The sequence below is a fragment of the Blastomyces dermatitidis genome (genome assembly GCF_000003525.1).
Source record: "Blastomyces dermatitidis ER-3 genomic scaffold supercont1.1, whole genome shotgun sequence".
Lineage (NCBI taxonomy): Eukaryota > Fungi > Ascomycota > Eurotiomycetes > Onygenales > Ajellomycetaceae > Blastomyces > Blastomyces dermatitidis.
In genome coordinates, this window is record NW_025544774.1 from 52,762 (window position 1) to 59,995 (window position 7,234).

At 30.1% G+C, this 7,234-nt stretch overlaps 1 pseudogene across 1 annotated transcript; it reads left to right on the forward strand.

Annotated features, from left to right (window-relative positions):
- The first annotated feature begins 4,191 nt into the window (after window positions 1–4,191).
- On the forward strand, window positions 4,192–4,280 carry BDCG_16037 (annotated as a pseudogene). The gene has a single exon. The product of its transcript is annotated as a tRNA-OTHER (tRNA).
- Window positions 4,281–7,234: the final 2,954 nt, after the last annotated feature.

The following is a 7,234-nucleotide window of genomic DNA, read 5'->3' on the forward strand; positions in this document are numbered from 1 at the left end:
ATCAGTTCAAATGTTCTTAACACTTTTCATTTATATATGAATAGAAGATGAAACTTTATATAATTAACTGATAGATAATAGTAGAAGTAGTCAGCAATCTGTTATTATTTACTTAGTAAAACTCACTAATAGATAATAAGATCATTAGCAAGATTAGTCAGTATTCTATTAATATCTCTCAGTTGTGTCTCTATATTTGATAAGCTGCATGAATGAAGAAGAATAGAAATACATGTTTAGAATAGAGATTAATTCAGTTGACTGAGAGTCAGCTAGAGTATAAATCTGAGAACTGAAGTTCAATAAGATCAGAGACACAGTGACAGAAGAAGATTGATAAAAGATCAGAGACTATGTTATATAATTACTAGCACAATGATCAAGAAAAGAGATACTATGATCAGTGCTTAAGAACATGTGTAGTAGATTCAGTGACCTAGATTATTATGTTAAAGACTGAAGTTAATAGATCTGACAGATTCATGAATCATAGTTCATGAACCTGATAGACTCAAAGACAGCTAACTTATAATCATGCTGATCTGTGAATGACAGAGACTATTGAATTAATTTCTGTAGTTCTGTGATAATTAAGAATTTATAGTCAAAGACTATCAGAATCTCTCTGTATTTTAATTATATATAATACTTAATCTTTCTCTCTTGTTTTTATTCACTATGAGTATTCTATAATACAGACATCATCATCTCTTCATTAATATTTAATTGATATAATCATTCAATTCTGTAAATTTTATAGCTAAATAAATTAACAGTCTATCTAGATTTTGTATATTATATATCTCAATTTCATCATTCTGAATAGATACCAGCTCAGACATATTCATAAGATAAGATATAAAATTATAGAAAAGTAGTAATTCTATAACTCTTACTGATTTAATAATTATTATTATTCTATTACTCAATTCTTCAGCTTTCTCTCTAAATATACTTCAGAAAATATTCTTTAAAAGAATATAATTATTATATCTGATTTAATCATTCTTAAGATAAACTTTGCTTATCAGTCTCTGATAAGAGTGAAGTTTGAGATTAAATAATACAATCTTCATCTTCACTCAATTAATCATATTAATTAGATTGTAAGATACTTTATTTATTATAATATTACAGATATTAAAGTCTCTGTGCAAAAGCATCATTGAAAGAGATAAAATAACTCACAGTGAGTTAAGAGACTTCTGAATGAAAGAATGAAAGTGATCAGAGAGTAAGTGAAGTAATAACTACAGTTCTCTCTTATACTGATAAAGAAGATATTTCTGAGAGATTTCATTGACATTCTGCAGAGCCTTCTATAATATAGTAAAGAATCTAGCAGTGTGTCAGTAGTAACTTGATATACAGTAATCTAGATTCTTCTCATATCTCATGATATCTGTTACAAGATTTTTCTGCCAGAATGTAAATATAGATGAGTTTTCAAGTACATAACTGTTATATATGAGAAGAAAATCTAAGTACCTAATTCTCTTTATTCAGATTATGATATAGATATATAGAGATTCTTTTCTATTAATATCTTTATCAATCAGACTCTTAAACATGATCTAAGAAGTGAAGTGATTATATACAGTTCAGATAAGATTCACAGTCTTCATCTTTAATATAAGTGATTTGAGATGAAACTGAATAATAAATTCAGTCTTAGGCTTAGTATAGATGATGTAGCTATACACATCTTACACAGTTACTGAAATGACATCATTTTCAAGATACTTCTTCACATAACTATCACACGCTATACAAGTTGTTAAGATCTTCTTGAAAAATTCATTAATCTCTTACTCAATGAAATACTTTACCTCACTAGCAGTTATATTGAATATGAATTATAGAGTTAGATAGTTAATAGCTAAAGACTTGTGTTCTGAGAGAATAGTGAAAAGTTGAAATTAATTAATATATTAACTTAAAAAGTAATATAACACATACTATAGCATTAACTGTAACATGAAGTTGAGATATGATTAATAGAGAGATACTGCAATATTAAGTATGTAACTACAGTAATTAAATTTGATCTATTAGTTAAAATGCAGTAACAGTGAATTACTTGAGTCAATGAATTATATGATATCTCTAATCTAAATGAGATCTTATAGTAGAAGATAATTTTTATATTAATAATTGTAAAGATATTAGCAGATAGAAATTTTAATACATCTTTGAATTAACTGAATTATAAAATATATCTAGTAATAAAAAACAATTATATTTAAATAGAACAAATATCAATCAGTGATTATTACTGTGAAGATGAAGTAAAGAAATAGTAGTTATAAAATTACTTATTTTAAGATTAAAAAGAGTTTCAGTAGTTTATTCTTTGACTAAGTAATCAACATATGAATCTCTTAATTCTTTCATCTTTTCACTGCTCATGAAGAGTTAACTATAAAATTTTCTATCTAGTAACTCTTGATAATATCAGTGATAATCTGATAACACATTTCACAGATTGTATTAATAATGAGAACACATTCTGAGTAATATTAATATTTATACAGAAGAGTTCTTCACTCTGATGAGATAATATAACAGATCTGACATTTACATTGATACTTCAGCTCATGAACTTCAGTTTTAAGCTTATTAACCGTTCTCCTCTACCACACCACAACCCCGGGCCAAAGTGCCATACAAATTGTAAGGTGAAGAGACCTAGCCATATGCACCAATCTTCTCGATTTTGGAAGATCCCCGATCTGTAGTTGTGGAGATATCTGAGGAGCGACCTCCGCGAAAACCCTGCCCACCTTTGATGTTCCAAAACACCAACGCCAAGTCCCACCCTCGTACCGCCCTTCCTAATCTGGCCCATCCCCGGCAGAAAAATACAAAAAGATACCTCGGCGATAATATCAAGCACATAATCAACAGCCACTTCTGAAGTGCAACCTCCGTGGTCTGTCTTCAGTGTATCGTATCTAGACATCAACGCCAAGTCTCACCCTTGTACCACCCCTCTCAACCTGGCCCATCCCCGACAGAAAAGTACAAAAAGATACCTCAGCAACTGTACTCGATACATAATCGGCAGACACGACAACTATAAAATCAGTATACCTCAAGGTCTGACTGAGCCTTTGATCCCTGCACAGTGAGATATATTAAATCTAGTTTTAATACCTTAATATTCAATAGATTCTGCAAGGGATTGAGAACAGCAACACTAGGTTTCTATTGAATTTGAGAAGTAACTCTATATTGATATAATCATTGACAAAGTCTTCTATTTTGAGATATAAATAACCAGTTCCTCTACATCCCGCTGGCAATATTTACATTATTATATAGAAACAGACTTATATTCTCTATAATATCAAGACTCTGAAGAGAGAAAGTCTTGATAGAAGATATATAGTAGTGCATATCTTAGCAGTTTCTATCTCATTCTTCTGCAGCAGTTAATGCAATAAAAAAAAAAAAAGATCTTACAAATAGTTTTTTACTTCTCTTGAAAAAGTAAGGTGTTTTTCTCTGGATTTTATATAATATTCTTACAAAGAATTAAAAATAGAGTTGTTTTCTGTCATAATTTCATATTCTTTTAAGTAAGAATTACTTTTTCAGTGACTGAAGAGCTTTCATTAATACTTAATTCTCTTTTACACTCTTTATTGACTGATTTGAGTTGCACACTTGTTGTGTGAGGAGAATTGAATGATTTAGAATAAAATTGAATAGTTTTAATCAATTTCTCTGCAAAAAATTGACTTATTTTTTGTCAGTTTTTCTCTTAAAAACTGTCATATTATCTGATTTATCATCAATTGATATCATACTTTTCCTCACTATATCTCAAGAAAGAGTTTGTAAAGATTTTATTGATTTATCTTAAAAATCACTTTTAGTTTATTAGATTCTCTTCAAAAATCTAATCTAGTTACTGAACTAGTGTGAAAAAAATCAGGTGTTTTATACACAAAAGTCTTTCATTCTTCTTTTGAAACAGTCTGATCAACTTTTCAATTGAAAATAGACTAATAAATCTCTCAACTGAAACAGTCTGACCAACTTTTCATTTGAAAATAGATTAATAAACCTCTCAATTGAAACAGTCTGATCAACTTTTCATTTGAAAATATACTGATAAATCTCTCAATTGACACAGTCTGATCAACTTTTCATTCAGTGAGTAAAATGAGTTCAAGAGTACACACTGCCCCGGTGGCTGAATGGTTAATGCGGCCACCTGGTAGCGCCTTGGCGTGGGAAACCAAGGCGCGTGGGTTCGAAACCCGCAGGGGATACATTAAATCCGGAACTCAAGCACCTCGGCTAGGAAGTTATTATCGCATGTATCTAATTGTCACTTCTTTGTATTTTCCTATGTTCTTGTTATCTTGGCGTGGTCTCAACACCTGTATTTCCTCCTGTATAATCAACACTTGACCTGTATTTAACATCACGCAAGGACTCATCATAAGCTCCGCTTGCATATGAGTATAATGAAAGAATAATAATAATAATAATAATCAAGAGTACACTCAGTTAATGTGGAAAAAGATGTTTTCCCAGATGTCATTCCTGAGATTGAAATTCTAAAGAGAAGAAAGAAGGAAGAAATAGAGAAATAACAAGTTCTTGAAATACAGGAACTGGAAAAAGCAAGCAAAATTCTTGAAAAACAGTGTCTGAGTGAGAAGAATGAAGAAGTTCTGTTAATTCTTCATGCTCAGGCTAGACAACTACAAGAAGTGATCAAGTTCAAACTTGGAATTTCAAACACAATTCAAAAAACATTGAAATCTTTCAGTACAGTTAGTGACTCTTTTTCATCTTCTACTTCTTCATCTTCTTCTTCAAATCAGAAGAAAACATATGCTCAAGTAGCAGAATCTGCTGTCTTCAAACCTGCTAGTTCAAAATCTGCTCAAAATTCTGAGAAAACTGAGAAGAATATTTCTCAGATCTCTGTTCATAGAAAGGAAAAAAAAGAAATGTAAAAAGAGAAGAACTTTCAAATCTTCAGAAACAGAAGACTTATTCTCAAAGTCTCAAATCAGAAGAGCTTGCAAAAAAACAAGCTAAACTTAAATCTTATTTTCAGAATTAGAAATGAAATTAACCAGCAGTTCTTTTCTCAGTTAATGACTGATATTGAAGTTCAAAAATCAGTCATAGCTTCAATTGAGCCATCTTTCTTTGAAAACTCTATTATTTTGACTACAATGCCTGAATTCAGTGCAGAATTCCTCATTCAGAATGAGAATCTCTGAAAATCAGCAATAGAATCTCTACTGAATACAACAATTCTATCTGAAAGAGATGAAAAGTGGGATAAATTCATTCTTCATGATATTTCAGTTGAAATTTTTGACTGTGAGGAAGAAATGCTGCTTCTTAAAAATGAATTAGAAGAATACAATTCTATTCAACTGAGAAAAGAGTCTCTATGACTTAATTCAATTGAGTTCAGACAGAGCAGAAGAAATGCCTCTGTTCTAGTGTATATAAAGACACTTGAACAATTAAGAATCTCTGAAGTAAGAGTAGCAGGTTTGAAAATGAGAGTTCATGAATACAAAGATTCAAGAATGAATCTCAAAGCTCAAACACAGTGTTCAAACTGTCAAAGATATGAACACTTTGTAATCTCTTATTTCAGAGACTCAAAATACGCATTCTGTGCTAGAGATCACAAAACTAGTGAGCATAAATGTGAAACATGCTCAAAAAGAGGTGAAATACATCAAGATACTCTGCTTAAGTGCTTCAATTGCAAAGAAAAACATGCATCTAGCTTAAAAGAATGTGTATTTGCTTCAAGAACTCAGAAGAACTGGAGAAAAGATAAAGCTCAAAGTGAATCTAAAACTGAAGAGAAAAGTCAAGCTAGTAAATTCACAACTGCAAGCTTAAAAAGAAGAAACTCTCAACTATCTAGGTCTTCAAACTTCAATTCTCCAGCTAAATGTAAACAGAATTTGAATTCTCAAACATCTGTTAAGATTAGAGAATTGAGAAATGACTCTGATAATAAACTAGATAGAATGCAAGCAGTTGAGATTCCTGCTTTTCAAAATAGTTATAATCTACTATCTGATGATAGTGATTGAATTCTACTATATCTTCACTCTCTTTTAGTATGAATGTACAATAAAAACAACAAAAAAAGTTTGAAAACTCTTCAAAAATCACATTTATTCAAAACAATGTGAATAGAAACTCAAATTGTATTTATTCTTGTCTTCAGATTGCATTTGAACAAAAAGTTGACTTTGTACTTCTTCAAGAACCAAACTTTGATACTGAGCAAAAGTACATTATTTCTCATTCAAGCTATTACTGCTTTCTTCCTGAAAAATCTGAGATAAAATCAAGAGTAGTAATCTATGAGAGAAAAAGATCAAGATATCAATTTAATCTGAGATTTGATATCATATCTGACTCTGACATTCTAGTGGGTGACATTATAGATAAAGATAATGAGTTTGATACTATTCAACTTATAAATATCTATAATGAAAAATCATTGAAAGAAAATAACAATATCTGGATAATTGATAGAGGATTTTTGAATATAACTCTCTTAAAAAACTCTATAATTGCAGAAGACTTCAATGCACATCATCTCTGATGAAACTCAGAGTGCATAAGAGCAGTAAGAGCAGATAAACTGATTAAATGAACTTTTGAGCATTTAATAGATTTAGTTAACAAGTCTGATCAATAAACATTCTTTAGAAAAGACATGAAACAGAAATCTATTATAGATCTAACTTTCATGTCACAAAATCTAATTGAAAAAAGACTTATAAACTGGTTTATTAATTCAAATGAAACCTCAGAATTGAGTCATGAGATCATTCAATTTGATATTGAACTGAGTGAAAAACAAAGAAGTGAAAATCCTCTTCTCTCTAATCAGTATAACTTTGATAAAGCTGATTGAAAAGCAGTTGAAGAAAGAGTAAAACAGCTGAAATCTGAAAGACAGAGTGAGCTCTATTGAAATCAAAGTCAAGATATATCAAATGAAATACTTGAGAATAGAGTAAAGCTGATTACATCTATACTTCTAACAAGTATTGAAGAAAATATTTCAAAGAAAAAGTCTTCTGAGTATTTCAAACCTTGATGAAATGAGAATATCACTTCTAAAAGAAAGCAATTAGCCACTGCTAAGAGAGATTGAAAGAATCACTTAATATCTGATGAAGAGTTCAAAGCTATTCAAAATGAATATTTTTCAGATATTAAA